The sequence below is a fragment of the Syngnathus typhle genome, unplaced genomic scaffold (assembly GCF_033458585.1).
Source record: "Syngnathus typhle isolate RoL2023-S1 ecotype Sweden unplaced genomic scaffold, RoL_Styp_1.0 HiC_scaffold_39, whole genome shotgun sequence".
Classification (NCBI taxonomy): Eukaryota; Metazoa; Chordata; class Actinopteri; order Syngnathiformes; family Syngnathidae; genus Syngnathus; species Syngnathus typhle.
The window spans coordinates 784,857-801,340 of NW_026871945.1; the positions used below are offsets into that span (position 1 = coordinate 784,857).

The window sequence follows — 16,484 nt, forward strand, 5'->3', positions numbered from 1 at the left end:
AAAGTAAGCAAGTGGGAGCAGTAAAGCCATCCTAAAACACAAAGACGCTCCTAAAGCAATGCGACAGTGAGCGCCCGGCGCGCTGCGGTTGCCAGATCGGACCAAATTAAGCTCCCTGCGCACTGAGGTCCACTTAAATTTTGGAAAGTCCATTAGGACTTTAAAAATATTTTCTAAATTTTAGCGACGGCTCTGTCTCAATAATGCGACCAGCACGGTGCAGTTGCGTGTTCGGCGCTGTGCTGCAGTTGTTAAAAAAGACAGGTTTTTTTGCTTGGAATAGATAATTTTTTTTTCCATTATTTGTAAAGGGAAAACATTATTTGGAATTCGAACGATTCACTTCTGGAACAGCCTTCTTGAACGGATTGTGGTCGAAAACCGAGGCTCCACTGTTCTTGATCGTATGATTATGTTGGAATGTAGACTATATTGATTAACCAGTTGCTGAGGGGAACAAACTCCCCCTCCTGCCCTGTTTTCTCTCAATAAATATGTCCGTATATGTTCAGAGTTTCTGAATAGATATTTGAAAGAGTAATATGGGAAATTACTTTAAAATATATGTAGTCTCCGCTCAGCATCTGTTGCCATTTAAATTATGCCGGTTTCAAGGCTGAATTCGTGTGTCACATGACGTGCGTTCGCGTCGCACCAGAAGTCATGTCATGCAGCCTGATAATTGGCAAAAAAAAAGTATTTCTGAGGATGCAGCCTGTGAATTGAGACACAGCGAGTGAATCTTTGTTTGCAAGACTACCGTTTTTTTCCGTGTATAGTGCGCAATATTTTACTAATTTATTGTCCTAAAATCTGGGGTGCGTATTATACATGGGTACAAAGAAAAAAAAAAAAAGAATTTTTTTTTTTTTAATTTTTTTTTTTTTTTTTTTTTAAATAAAGTCATGGTACAACAAAACCAACAACAGGACTGACCGACAAAGTCGTGGAACAAAAAGACAGGGTGACATTACCAAAGACAGGAACAGAATGACAGTAACACATGCAATGATCCAACGGTGAGCGAGGGGCAGACAGGACTTAAATACAAAACACGTTACATCGATTGAGGTGACACAGGAAGAGCGGGGTGACACGAACAGAAACTATGGCAACCTAGACACATAGCAAAACTGGGGACGAGACATGACAAATCTCCCCCGAAATAAAACTCACCTTTCTTCTTGTTTGTTGTCAATCGCGCATCGCATTCAGCCATCCTGCCCAACACACTTAGTAAAATTCATAATTGACGACACATCGTTTGATGCGATGGTGCAATCCTCGATGGTGTGTTATTGTCAAATATTGTTTGTTTTTTAATCTCCATCGCGGACCGGACGTCATACGGAGGCCGCCATTACAGATGCGCAGAACGGTTGCGCAAGACACGTCAGCTATATAAAGAGCGAGAGTTCAGTTCTCCACCTATTAGTTTCAATTCACAGTTTAATTAGCAGTTTCAATCAGCAAATAACAAAATGCGTATTACAGGTAATATTTTATTTCACAACACTTTGCCTTGTTCCTTTCGTCTCTGCTGTTCATTTCAAACACGCTCCATACGACCGCAATGCTCTTGTATCAGACGCTCGCTCGATCACCTGCTAGTTTGCCGTCTGTCACAATGTACCCTACACAAATCCGAAACATTTGTTGCGGCTCCGAGTCACGACGAGGGGCAAGTTTTGGTTTCCAAGGGTGTTTTTATTCCTCTTCGTCTCTCCCATACAGAGCCGCCGTGTGCGCACGGAGCGCGGTGGTGCGTTTAGGGGCAGTCGGAGAAATCAACGCCAACAAAAAAAATGACATCCAGCCTAGTTAAGACCATACCAAAGACTTTAAAAATGGGACCCATTGCCTCCCTGCGTGTGTGACGATCTTTGGGACTTAAAAAAAAAATAAAAAAAAATAAAATAAATTAAATTTTTTTTTTAACAAAATTCATAAAAATTGGGTGCGTATTATACATGGGTACAAGCTTTTTTCCAGCATCAGCATGCCATTGTTAGGGGTGCGTACTATACATGGGGGCGCACTATACACGGAAAAAAACGGTAGTTCTCTTGCTAGCAATGAGGCTTTAACACCTACCGCTAATCAAAAATTCAAACACACTACAACCAAGCAGGGTTAGCAGATGTAGCTGTCTGTCAGACTCTAGTGGGAATTTAACTCACACCCTCTGAGTTACAATTCTAATGCTCTTATTAATGAGCTACGCGGTCTTGCCTGGCAAAACTGTGTCAACCTTTTAGAAGATTGACCAAAAGAAACGCTTGAAAATGTAGTCTAAACAGGACTGTAAGCCAGTGATTCTCATCCAGTGTGGACACATTGGTGTGCCGTCTGAAATTATAAAATTTCCCTTAATATCCTCAAAGACAATAACAACTCATCACATAACTGCTGGTCACCAGTACTATGGACAAGATAAGTGGAATTACACCCTCAACTCTTATATGTCAAGCTTGCGCAGTAAATGTTTAGTATACAATCAGGCCTCAGTGAGAATTGAACTCACGACCCCTAGTTTACAAGACCAGTGCTCTAACCACTGAGCTACAAGGCCTGTTCTGCTGTGGTTGATTATAAACTATAAATTATTTAACTACAATATTACAAAGTGGAAATCAGGATGTCACCACGTTTACCTCCCATGCTACTATTCTGCGACCAAGCAAGGCTAGATAGCTTGGCCAAGTTTGAGAATCAGTTAGCGTGCTTGAACCTCTGGTTGAAGCTGGTGGTTGAAGCTGGTGGTTGAAGCGCTAGTTTTTATGTACAAGTTTGAATGAGACAACAGCCAGGAACAGCCATGATTAATGAGAAACAGGAGGCCGGGCCAGAGCAACTTTGATAAAAGAGGAGGGGAAAGAGAAGGACGAAGAGGATATCTACAGTATGCCCTCAACTTGTCTTGAGTCAGAAGTTGATATTTTATACCAAACACTGGAAATGTTCTCAGTCTTGGAAAATGTTTGCTCATAAGAGGAGTTTGAAACTACACCTAAGAATACACACAGAAGGGAAACGTTTTTCCAACGATTCTCTCAGAAGAGGCACTTAACAAGTCACATGAGAACCCAGACTGGGGAGAAACGTTTTTCCTGCTCAGTTTGTGGCCAAAAATTCTTTCAGAAGGGTGACTTGCAAACACACACAAGAACCCACACCAGTGAGATATCCTTTTCCAGATCACTTTGTGGCCAAAGATTCTCTCAGAAAGTAAACTTAAAACTACATGCAAGAACACACTCAGCTGAAAAAATATTTTTCCTGCTCAGTTTGTAGCCAATCTTTCGCAGAACTGTCACCTAAAAATAATGACAAGAACACACACAGTTGAGAAACCTTTTTCCTGCCCAGTTCCTGGCCAAATATTCTCACAGAAGGGTGACTTAAAAACACACACAAATACCCCCACCCATGAGAAACCTTTTTCCTGCTCAGTTTGTGGCCAAAGATTCGGTCAGACGGGACACTTAAAAACACATGCAAGAGTACACAGGACAGGAACCGTTTTCCTGCTCAGTTTGTGGCCAAAGATTCTATCAGAAGGTAAACTTAAAAACACATGGAAGAACACACACAGGTGAAAAAGTTTTTTCCTGCTCAGCTTGTGGCCAAATATTCTCTCAGAAAGTAAACTTAAAATCAAATGCAAGAACACACTGGTGAAAAACCTGTCTCCTACTCACTTTGTGGCCAAAGATTCTCTCTGAAGAGAAACTTCAAAATCCACTAATTGTCGGACACCACGAGCGGTTACCTAATATGCAAGCCCCTTTTTTTTTGTTTGGCGCCACTGTGAGTGGCAGCCCCGCAGCAGTGTTCTCTCTTTTCCTCTTTATTTCCTTCCTTTCTCCTTTTTCTTTCTTTCTATTTGTCCATTCGGCAATGCTGGTGCCATCTATCACAACTCGGTGTGTGCAGATTGTTTCGGATCGGACAGTTTTTTCCCTGGGAGATGGGATGGCTGCACACATTGGTCGAGACCGGCGTGACTCTACGATGGCCATCCTGCTCATCCGGCCGGTGCTGACCAGATCCCTCGCCTTGGCCTCGCAGCCGCGACCCGTGTGGGAGGTCCGCTCCCTCATGCTCGTTGAAGCCAATGATCTTCGCCGTACCAGCCCCATGGTGACTATCTGCACGTGCCCCGACTGGGTGCCCAGGACGCTGCTCACACGTTTGCCTGTTTTGTGATGTTTTACCGATTTACGACCACGGTCCATTGGGCGGCGTTGAACTTGACTGCCCTTACACCTGTTTATGGACCCTGTGGAGGGTATTTTGCGTGTTTTGGGGTGTTCTTTGGAATTGAAGGGGGCTGGTTGGCCGGTGTTACTTTTTTCCTTTGTCTTGTTGCTTTGGTTTGATGGCTGAGATTCAAGAGTTTTTTTTTTATTCAAGAGTTTTTATTCGCCATGTTTGAGCGTGCCAAACAAGGAATTTAACTTCGGTAAAAACAAACCCTCAACATTTAGGTGACTAACAACATTCAGGACGTGAATAATGGCAAAAACAGTGTAGACAAATTCAAAAAGGTGTGAAGAGCTGAAGAGATGTTATTGCACAGTAATGTCTCTGAGACTCTATGAGTGGTGTGAGTTCATCAGAGCAACAGCCTGGGGGAAGAAGCTGTCTCTGTGTCTGCTGGTTTTGGCGTACCGAGCTCTATAACGCCGTCCGGAGGGGAGTAGTTCAAACAGACTGCAACCTTGGTGAGAAGGGTCTGTAGAGATGTTCCTTGCCCGATTCCTGGTCCTAGACAGGTACAAGTCTTGGATAGATGGGAGGTTGATTCCAATGATCTTTTCTGCAGTTCTGATTGTCCGTTGTAGTCTGTGCTTGTCTTGTTTGGAGGCCGATCCAAACCAGACAGTGATGGACGTGCAGAGGACAGACTGGATGATGGCAGTGTAGAAGGTCTTCAGAAGCTCTCGCGGCAGGTTGAACTTCTTGAGCTGTCTCAGGAAGTACAGCTTCTGCTGGGCTTTCTTCCGGACAGAGTGTATGTGGCCAGTCCATTTCAGGTCCTGAGAGATTGTGGTTCCCAGGAACTTGAAGGTGTCTGTGGAGAGATTAGTATTACTGCGGATAGTGAGGGGTAAAAGTGGTGAAGGGTCTCGCCTGAAATCCACTGTCATCTCCACGGTCTTGAGCGGGTTCACCTCCAGATGGTTTTGACTGCACCAGTGGACCAGACGCTCCACCTCCTGTCTGTACGCAGTCTCATCACCGTCCTGGATCAGTCCGATGAGAGTGGTGTCGTCTGCATACTTCAGGAGCTTCACAGGAGAGTCACCTGAGGAGAAATCATTGGTGTAGAGAGAGAAGAGCAGTGGGGAGAGGACGCACCCCTGAGGGGCTCCAGTGTTGGTGGTCCGGGTGTCAGATGTGATGCCCCCCAGCCTCAAACGCTGTCTCCTGTTGGTCAGGAAGCTGGTGATCCACTGACAGGTGGAGGCAGGCACCGCAAGCTGGATGAGCTTCTGTTGGAGGATGTCAGGGGCGATGGTGTTGAACGCCGAGCTGAAGTCCACGAACAGGATCCTGGCGTACGTTCCTGGGGTGTCCAGGTGGTGCAGGATGTAGTGCAGTCCCGTGTTGACCGCATCATCCACTGACCTGTTTGCCCGGTAGGCAAACTGGAGGTGGTCAAGCAGGGGGTCCATGACCTCCTTCAGGTGGTTCAGCACTAACCTCTCGAACGATTTCATGACCACAGATGTCAGTGCGACGGGTCTATAGTCATTCAAACCTGTGATGGCGGGCTTCTTGGCCACTGGAACGATGGTGGAGCTCTTGAAGCACGAGGGCACCTCACACAGCTCCAGAGAACGGTTAAAGATCCGTGCAAAGGTGGGCGCCAGCTGCTCAGCGCAGACTTTCAAGTAGGAAGGTGACACGCCGTCTGGGCCCGGTGCCTTTCTGGTCTTTTGTCTCCGGAACAGCTGGCGCACTTCCTCCTCGCGGACCTGGAGTGCCGGCGCGGCCTCTGCAAGAGAGTGAGTGGGTGACAACGATGATACAGGTGTGGACAGAGCAGTTGTGGGTAGAGGTGAGTATGTAGATTGTGCTGCCGGAGGTCCCGTTGTGTGGGAGGACAGATAAAACCTGCAGTAGAACTTGTTTAGCTGGTTAGCAAGCCTTGGGCTCTCTACAGGACGGGGGGTTCGTTTCTTGTAGCCCGTGATGCTCAGCAGACCTTTCCACACCGTTGAGGGATCAGGATTGGCAGAGAGGTGTCTCTTCAGGTTCTCCCCGTAGCACCTCCTGGCTTTCCTGACCTCTCGGTTCAGTGTGTTTCTGGTCTGCCTGAACAGCTCGCGGTCGCCGCTCCTGTAGGCCTCCTCCTTGACTTTGCGCAGCCTCCTGAGGTTCGGTGTAAACCAAGGTTTGTCGTTGTTGTACGTGCAGAAGGTCTTAGTCTGCACACACAGATCCTCACAAAAACTGATGTATATGTGACAGTGTCAGTGAGTTCATGAAAGTCTGAAGTTGCAGCTTCGAAAGCTCCCCAATCGCTGCAGTCAAAGCAGGCTTGGAGGTCCTGCCTTGACTCCACTGTCCACTTCCTCACAGTCCTCACCACAGGCTTAGAAGTTTTTAGTTTCTGCCTGTAGGCCGGGATCAGATGAACTAGACAGTGGTCCGAGAGTCCTAAAGCTGCACGAGCCGCAGAGTGGTATGCATCCTTGATCACGGTGTAGCAGTGGTCCAGAGTCTGTGCCCCTCTGGTGGGACACGTTACGTGCTGTCTGTATCTGGGGAGTTCGTGTGTGAGGTTCGCCCTGTTAAGATCACCCAGAACAATGATTAGTGAGTTTGGTAGAAGTTTCTCCATGTCTGTTACCTGGTCAGCCAGCATCTGCGTGGCTTCACTCGCACGTGCGTGTGGTGGGATGTAAACAGCCGTCATGACGATCGAGGAGAACTCACGTGGTGAATAGAACGGCCGGCAGTTTATGAAAAGTGTTTCTAGGAGAGGGCTGCAAAACTCTTTCAACACCGTGACATCAGTACACCAACGTTCATTAATGTAGAAACAGAGACCACCTCCCTTTGATTTTCCGGAGAGCTCCGCGCTGCGATCTGCTCGCATTAGCCTGAACCCGGCTAGCTCCACGGCGTGGTGGGGGGTTTGTTCGCTAAGCCACGTTTCCACAAAGCACAGCGCAGCGGATCTGCTGAAGTCCGTGTTCCTTGAAGTGAGGAGCAGCAGTTCATCCATTTTGTTCGCCAGGGAGCGGACATTCGCCAGATGAATTGACGGTAGGGCAGAACGGAACCCTTTCTGCCTCAGCCTTACGAGTGCTCCGGCTCGCTTTCCGCGCCGCCGTCGTCGCGCTAGCTTGTACAGCACCGCCGCTCCGGCTAGAATCTCCGACAAACAGTCTGAATCGGAGAGAACAGGAGAGAAAATACCAGAAGAAGTCTGTCCGATGTTTAACAGAGCTTCTCTGGTAAAAGTGATCCGGGATGGACAGCAGAGGACACAGAAAACACACAAAATAAGACAAATAAACAGAGAGCGACTCACCGTGGCTGCCATCCGCGGCGCCATCATATGACGTCACTGAGTTGCGCTCATGTCATCTCGGTGTCTTTTACATACCAGCTCTATCAAAGTCAAAAGTCAAAGTCAGCTTTATTGTCAATCTCTCCACATGTCACAACACACAGAGACCGAAATTACGTTTTCTCTATCCCACGGCGACTGGGGCCTGAATTTCCCCACTCCCGGGGATCTATAAAGTTCCAATCAATCAATCAATCAATCAACCAATCAATCAATCAATCAATCAATCAATCAATCAATCAATCAATCAATCAATCAATCAATCAATCAATCAATCAATCAATCAATCAATCAACCAATCAATCAATCAATCAATCAATCAATCAATCAATCAATCAATCATCTGTCTTGGTTCCTGTTAGAGTGGTGCTCACTCCAACTTATTTTGCAAGAACCACATGGGAGACAATTAAGTCTTTTTGGGCACCTGCAGGTGGAGAGTCCATTCGTCAATGATCGAACGACGTCTGACTCTCGCTTCCCGCAAGAGCGTTTTTATTAAGAAAAACAGGGTGGGGGTGACAGTGGACTGGATAGAGAAGAAAAAGCCCTTGACCTCTAGTCAAAGCATAGCAGGAGATGTTTTACGACATTGTGTAGGATGGGACAATCTATGTTATTTATTACTGGTTACGCACCAACATAAGCATAAAACTAATCTAGCTAGGTTATTTATTACTGGTTACATACATTCCAACATAATCATATGATCAAGATAGTTTGGAAAACCCTGACAGCTCCCACAATTGTCATGCTGTTATGTTTTGTGAGTTGTTTTTGTCTTGTCCTGTTTGTCGTATTGTCACTTCCTGTTTTGTTTTGGTAACTCTCCTCTCGTTTCAGTTCGTGGGTCCTTCCTCTGTGTGTCAGGCTACTTGTCTTCCCTGATCCCAATTGTGTGCACCTGTGTCTTTGGTCCTAATTGTCTGCACCTGTGTCCTCACCTTTCTATGTGTATTTAGCCAGCGTCTTCCCCTTGTCTTGTGCCAGTGCGTCTGTTGGATTTTGTCCACAATTTAGGGAGCGCGCTATCTGCGCCTCATGGCCATTGCCAATCACCTGTTATCCAATTTACTCACTGCATGCTCGTTTGATTTCTTCAGATTTAGGAAAATGCTAAGACACTGAAGCAGAAATTAGACTTACACAGGTTGGTTGAGTTCAATCACAATTCTTGTTAAGAAAGCTCTGTTTTCAGGAAAGTACAATACAGCGCTGGGCCTTTCAAGAGCAGAGAGTCTCCATTCAGAAAACGCCACATTCAAGGTTTTTTGGTCAGCTTATATTCATTTCCACATGCCAATGTGGGCCGAGTTTGTTGGGTGATGAGTCAGGGGGTGTGGCAAGTTCGCAGGAGATTCTGATTTCATGGGAGTGGGTGGTGGTTATGAGCGATTCAGTGTGTGTGGGGGCTGTTGTCTTCCATCCCGTCTTTCGGCCTTGGCGATCATCTTTGGCCGAGTCCTTGGCTGGCTCCCTCTGGCACCTGCTGGTTTTTATCTCCAAGTGACCTTCCTGTAAACATTCCCCTCCATTCTTGCACATAGACTGTCTCACCTCATCCTTTCATAATTATTTCAATTTTGTCATTTTGTACGAAATTATGTGAGCTTTTTGTCTGTGACATCATTAATCTATTAATGTTCCTTGACTATGCAAAGTTTGTTCTTTTGATACTCCATGTCTTTGCTTACGTCATTATTTTCTTAGTTTAATCATGCTTCCAACCATATATTTTCTTTGTTAGGCAAAATATTTCCCTCTGTCCAGAACGTTCAGTAGTAATCGAAAACTGGCGTCTAGCATTAGTCAAAACATAAAATACAATCAAGTACTGAACATTTTTAGACAACTTTGGCAGTGTCAGTGATTTAGAGAATCATCAGGCATGCATTAAACAGTTCCTTAAGGGTCATTAAGCTATTCAAGCAATATATCAAAAAACATTTGTTATTTCAAAGTGCTCAGAAATATATATCAGTTCATAAAGTTATAAAAACCTTTGTCATTACCACCTATCAAAAATGTCTAGTTATGTCTTCTTTATTGAGTTGGTGTGTAGGTATAATTATATGCTTAAAATGTTTCTTTTATTGATTGAATATGTGAATATACTTTTCTACTTATGTACTTTATTCAATGAGGTTTGAGCATATCTGTTTTTGTAGCTAGGCAGGACTTTTTGTATTTTGACCCCATTCCTTCACGTCTTGTCCCGTCTTGAGCACCAGCGATCGCGTGAGTAACAGATATCGCTTTAGAGAACCTAGTTTAGAAGATACCTTTTTTTTGTCAACCCTGAGCGCTGTTTTTCAATTTTGTTTTTTGCCACCGTGTTTTCCCTCGTTTTGAGGTGCTTTTGGTTTTTGCTGTCTTCAGCCTTGTTTTCCCTCTTTTTGAGGCGCTTTTGGTTTCTTTGTGCTGTCTCCAGCCTGTTCGAATAAATACCTTTTGTTTGCACTCTGCATCCGAGTCCTCTCCCTGATCCAAGCCTGACAACAATAGCTCATACAAGATGTCTCCCGGGTCTCTTAGCTGGCTCGTGTCTTTGTTTGTTAGCCTTGGAAACTCCTCTATCTTGTTTAGCAGTGTGTCCTCAATTGCTTCTGAGGAACGGTGACACTCTTCAAGCCGTTCCCAAATCATCTTTACGCCTCCAGCGGGTACTGCATGAACCCTTTTCACCTGTTCTGCAGATCTTGGATCTAGCCACCTTGTTAGTAGGTCGAACTCCTCTCTTTCTGATAAATTTAAGTCTTTAGTCGCGCCAATAAATGATACTTTCCATGTCCAATAGTTTTGCGGTTTGTCGTCAAATTGCAGTAAACCAACGCTGACGAGTTACCGTATTTTCACGATTAAAACGTGCACCGTAATAAAAGGCGCAGTCTCAGTTATGTGTGCCATGACTGTGTTTAACACACATATGGCGCACCGCATCATAGGGTGCGGGTTTTATATATACAATCCACGCCCCTTTAACGTTCTCATGGCGCTCTCAACTACGTCCGCCTTACAACAACACACACAAACAAACACACACACACACACACACGCACACAAATACACACACGCAGCAGTGACTCTCCAATACACATCGATACCAAATGATCAGGTGTTGCTTTCCCGCCTTTTCCGGACAGTATAAAAGCTTCTTACCTGGAGATGGAGGATGTTGTTACATCTGCTGAAGTGCCATGTGTACTGACCCCCATTAAACAACCCAAGATCTTGCCAATAAAGAACAAACCGTTACCCCACATCTTAGTTTTCCTGACCCAACAACGGACATCATCAACAACACGCAACAGCCGTTGATGGAATCGAACCCGCACTTTCTTAACTGTGAAGCGGACATGCTAACCAGTTCTCCACCGAGCCGCCAAAGAGTATAAATATTACGATATTGAGTCAAATACAAACCAGATTACAGATGCAATGGAGCCTCGGTTTTCGACCACAATCCGTTCCAGAAGGCTGTTGGAGAACTGAATCGTTCAAATTCCGAATCATGTTTTCCCATTACAAATAATGGAAAAAAAAATAAAATTTAAATTTTAAAACCCCGCCTTTTTAAAGTATTTTTTCATTTGTACATTTTTGTCCGATCGCACAACTGCAGTGCTTAGCCTTATTGTGACAGAGCGGTCGCTAAAATTTAGAAAATATTTTTAAAGTCCTGATGTACTTTCCAAAATTTAAGTGGACCTCAGTGCGCAGGGAGCTTAATTTGGTCCGATCGCGCAACCGCAGCGCGCCGGGCGCTCACTGTTGCATTGCTTTAGGAGCGTCTTTGTGTTTTAGGATGGCTTTACTTATCCCACTTGCTTCCTTTGGAGGCATGATTAGAGTTGTTGCAATCTTCAGAGTAACTAGAATGTAATAACGAACGGAGTCAGTTGTCATGCGGGTCCTCTCGTGAGGTTCGACAATCGAATTTCGTTCGACATCTGGAGCAAAAAATTCTCGAATTTTTTGTTCAAATATTGATTTGTTCGAGAACCGGGACGTTCAGAAACCGAGGCTCCATTGGAAAAGAATGTAACATTAACTTTCGACGAGGATGGGATTTGAACCCATGCGTGCAGAGCACAATGGATTAGCAATCCATCGCCTTAACCTCTCGGCCACCTCGTCTTGCTCGTATGGCATTGACAACACGTTGTGCCGAGATACTTTGTGTGAAAATCCGACGAGTATGATGAAATGCTGAGTGGAGAGCACAATGGAGTAGCAACCCATCGCCTAAATATCTCAGCCATCGCATCTCATGCATGAGTTGTATGGGCGACATGATATGTCATGTACGGGGTAGTATAAGCTACAAGGTAAAATGATACGATACTTTAGATGTGAAATGAAGAAGAGCTAAGCCACAAAAGAAGTGACACTGTCAGCAAAGAAAAACATTTTTTCAATGTTGTCTCACCCCGAATCTTTGGGATCATCGGCTCTGCGCAGTTGGATAGTTCCACTAACATTTTAACATCAACATTCTTTCATGGTCTGCCTGGGTATCTCGGCTGAAGATCCTAAAGAAAAGAACCTAAATTTCTTGTATGCTATTGCATGACTGTATAGCCTCCGGCCGTCATGACTACATTTTACCGTGGCACCATTGAGAGCGTCCTCTCCAGCTGTATTGCTGTTTGGGGTGGCGGCTGCACTGACTACAACTGGAAGGCCCTGCAGCGCATAGTGAACACGGCTGGTAAGATTATTGGTGCTTCACTCCCCTCCTTGAAAGACATTTACATCTCCCATCTCACCCGCAAGGCGACCACGATTGTGAGTGATGTGAGTCACCCCGCTCACTCTTTGTTTGATCTTCTGCTCTCTGGGAAGAGGTATAGGAGCCTGCGCTCCCGCACCACCAGACTCAACAACAGCTTCATACTCCAGGCTGTTAGGATCCTGAACTCGCTTCCCTTTCTGCGTAGCGTCCTGTACTTTTGCGCTATGCTTACTGTCTGCTGTATGCACACTGGCTCCGTTTTGCTCTTCTTATTTATTGTGTTATCTGTTTATTTATTATTTGTTCATCACTCTTATTTATTGTTTGTGCCTTCTTGTTTTTATATTGTGTCGTTTACTTGTATGTCTTTCGTGTAATATGTCTCGTCGCCGTGGGATAGAGAAAACGTAATTTCGGTTTCTTTGTATGTCTTGACATGTGAAGAGATTGACAATAAAGCTGACTTTGACTTTTTGACTTTTGTGGCCGTAGCATCCCCGGAACGAATCTGGGTCATGGCGTATTTAAATTACCTTGCTGAATTTGTCCGTTGTTCACTGTTAGACGCAGAGACCACTGCTCCAGCAGAAGAAGCCGAAACCCTACAAACAGCAACCACAGAATCATCTCAACCACTAGACCGGACCCAGACCGACCCTCTATCGCCTACAGCCGCCGGTACGGAGACCAACCATGCTCAGCAGCTCCCACATGCTTCAGACCCCCCCACCTCTCCAACTCCAGAAACCCATCACCCCCCCCTCCTCTCATCCACCCCCCACACCTCACCCTACACACCCCCAGAACCCCACCCCCCTTCTCTAATCCACCCCCCACTTCCCACCCTCCTCCATATCCCTTTCTCCCTCCCCCCCTCCACTGCCCTTCTCATCACACATGAATGAGAGGATTGAACGGGCAAACATCAATATAGCCAGCCCCCATCGATGCTCCACCCAGGATCCCCAAACCGACCTGAACGAACCCAGCCCCCATCGATGCTCCACCCAGGCTCAACCCCTCCCCATAAGCAAACTGAACAGCTCTCTACACATACCCCCTTTCCCTCACCTAACTCCCCCCATACGTCCCCCCTTGTCCCATTACTCCCCGCAAGCCAGAGTTCTAAAGAAAATTCCTCACCCAAAAACAGCAAGAACAAGGTCACACAGCAACATACTCCAGAAGCTATCACAACGCTGATCACTCCTAGAATAAACAACCCTATCATCCTAGTTTGTTCCGTCCCTGGATCAAACCTGATACCCATCCGTCAGAAACAGCTCCAGAAATCAAAACACTCCACCAGAACCAAAACAATTCGAGCGGCCCTGCTCAATATTAGATCATTAGTCAATAAATCACTTCTCATCAATGACCTCATTACGAGTAATGAATTAGATATCATGTTTCTTACAGAGACCTGGCTTGATCTAGATAACAGAGAATATATCCTTAATGAATCAACTCCACCTAATTCCAACTGCATTGACGCCCTCAGAATCGGAAAGAAAGGGGGAGGCGTTTTCCTAATCTATTCTGATTTGTTTCAATGTAAACGGACGTCATTTAGAGATTGTCTTTCGTTTGAGTATCTAGCAGTTGTAATGAAGTCTTCTCCCCCTGTCCTACTTATGGTTGTATACAGACCCCCAGGTTATGCTAATAACTTCTTCGTCGAATTCTCTGAACTCCTCGCTATAATCTCCTTGGAACATGACTGTATATCAATAGTAGGTGACTTTAATATTCACATAGACAAACTCAATGATAATAACATCAAAGAACTAAACGACCTCCTTGACACCTTCGACCTATCCCAGCATATCTCTGGACCTACACACAACAGAGGCCATACACTAGATTTATTCATAACCAGAGGTCTTGAGTCATCTTTCCTCTCAGCAGTCGATATTGCCTTATCTGATCACTTCTGCATCTTTATCGAAATGAAGGTCACCCCTATAGCTCTCAGTCAACCACAAACCATTAAAAAGCGGCACTTTAATCAGGCCACTAGTACACTATTTATGGAGGCCTTCTCGCAGGCCCCTACCCTTCCATCAGAATCTGTCAATGACCTCCTAGAAAGCACCATGGACATACTCTCTCTCTGTAAAAGATAAAAAAGAGAGTCTAGAAAAGCAGAACGCAAATGGCGGAAAACTAAACTTCACATTCATCATGATACTCTGTGGTGGCGTCCGCCATTTTTTATGGGGTGGTCTGCTGGAGCAGCGGCATCACTGCAGCGGAGAGGAAGAGGCTGGACAAGGTGGTGAAGAAAGCCGGCGCTGTCCTGGGCTGCAGTCTGGACCGGGTGGAGGTGGTGGGGGAGAGGAGGATGGTGGCTAAGCTGTCCTCCATCATGGACAATGTCTTCCACCCCCTTCATGAGACTGTCAGAGCCCTGGAGAGCTCCATCAGCGACCGGCTTCGTCACCCACGATGCACCACCGAGAGGCATCGCAGGTCCTTCCTCCCTGCTGCCATCAGACTGTACAACCAGGCCGACCATCGTAGCTAACGGACAAAATAACATGCAATAACGTGCAATAACCATATGTGCAATCACACTATGTGCAATATCTGTCTACCTCACACTCTTTTACCTGCTTTCTTTGCACTTTTTTTGCACTATTTTTTTATCTAATATTTTTTTTTATCTCCACTGTATATTGTGTATTGTGTATTTTGTATACACTGTCCATATTTTTTTTAATTATATATACTTTCTACTTCTTAAAATCTTTTACCCCCTTCCCCGCATGCGTGTGTGTGTGTATATGTTACGTGTACTGCTGCTAACATAGGAGTTTCCCCATTGAGGGAATAATAAAGGATTATCTTATCTTATCTTATCTTATCTTATTTACAAAGACAGCCTTAAATCCTATAACCAAGAACTAAAAAAACCCAGACAATCTTTCTTTGCTGACATAATCAACAAAATCACAAATGACGCTCGTACTCTCTTTGCCACCATTAACAGGCTAACAAACGCCCCCCCTCCAATTGCCCCTGATTTCCTATCCACTGTCAAATGCAATGGATTTGCAACCTTCTTCAAGGATAAAATTAAAAACATCAGATTAGCCATCAGTAAAAGGACCTATGGCACCAATGCAACAACTGAAAAGGTGCCTAGTAAACATGACCCAATTTAATATCATTGACCAAAAACAACTAGAAGAAACAGTGCAAAGCCTTAAATCCTCAACATGCTGCCTTGACACCTTGCCAACAAGCTTTCTAAAAAAATGTCCACAAATGCCTTGCCCCAGACCTACTGCAGATAATAAACACCTCTACTTACAGGCATCTTTCCACGATCTTTGAAAACTGCTGTTGTGAAGCCCCTATTAAAGGAGCCTAATCTTGACCACTCCATAATCAGCAATTTCAGACCAGTATCAAATCTTCCTGTTTCAAGCAAAATACTCGAAAGAACTGTCTATCAACAACTCTGTGCCTTCCTATCCTCCAATAACATACTAGATCCCTTCCAATCCGGTTTCCGACCCCATCACAGCACCGAAACTGCGCTTCTCAGAGTTATCAATGACATCCGAATGAACACGGATTCAGGTAAAATCTCAATTCTAGTGTCACTAGACCAGGGGTGGGCAAACTTTTTGACTCGCGGGCCGAACTGGGTTCTAAATTTGGACCGGTGGGCCGAACCAGGAGCAGATGGACGTAGGCTTTGTGTGAGCGGCAAGCGACCTGCGACCTGCAAAGGTCATTGCATAAAAGATTTTGGCCTTTAGTAGGTAGTAAAGCATGGATATTCCAAACAAGTTTTTTGAAAACAAATGCATTTATTAACAGCATTAAAAAAAAAAAAAAAATTCACAAAAAAACCTGCTATCAGTGATTCTCATAAAATACGACACTGTTATTATGAATAACAGAATAACGTCACGTCGCGTACGTCGGGCCAAATTGGCGACTCTTTTAAACGCTCGGCACTGTGTTCACCTTGCTTTTCCTTGGGGGACTCATTTTAATGGAAAGATTCCAGGGGAAGGTTTGTGGCTGGCTTTAGCGCAAAACTGCATCTGAAAGCTCAGCGCGCGAATTACAAGAATGCTGTCGTCAAAGCCCACGCTCTAAATTCGGGACTGATACGAATAGAGCGAGAGTGCGCCATGTCCGTAC

At 45.1% G+C, this 16,484-nt stretch overlaps 2 non-coding genes across 2 annotated transcripts; both read right to left on the reverse strand.

Annotated features, from left to right (window-relative positions):
* Positions 1-2,499: 2,499 nt before the first annotated feature.
* trnat-ugu (transfer RNA threonine (anticodon UGU)) lies at positions 2,500-2,572 on the reverse strand. The gene has a single exon. It is a non-coding gene; the product is annotated as a tRNA-Thr (tRNA).
* Positions 2,573-11,643: 9,071 nt separating this feature from the next.
* trnas-gcu (transfer RNA serine (anticodon GCU)) lies at positions 11,644-11,725 on the reverse strand. The gene has a single exon. It is a non-coding gene; the product is annotated as a tRNA-Ser (tRNA).
* Positions 11,726-16,484: the final 4,759 nt, after the last annotated feature.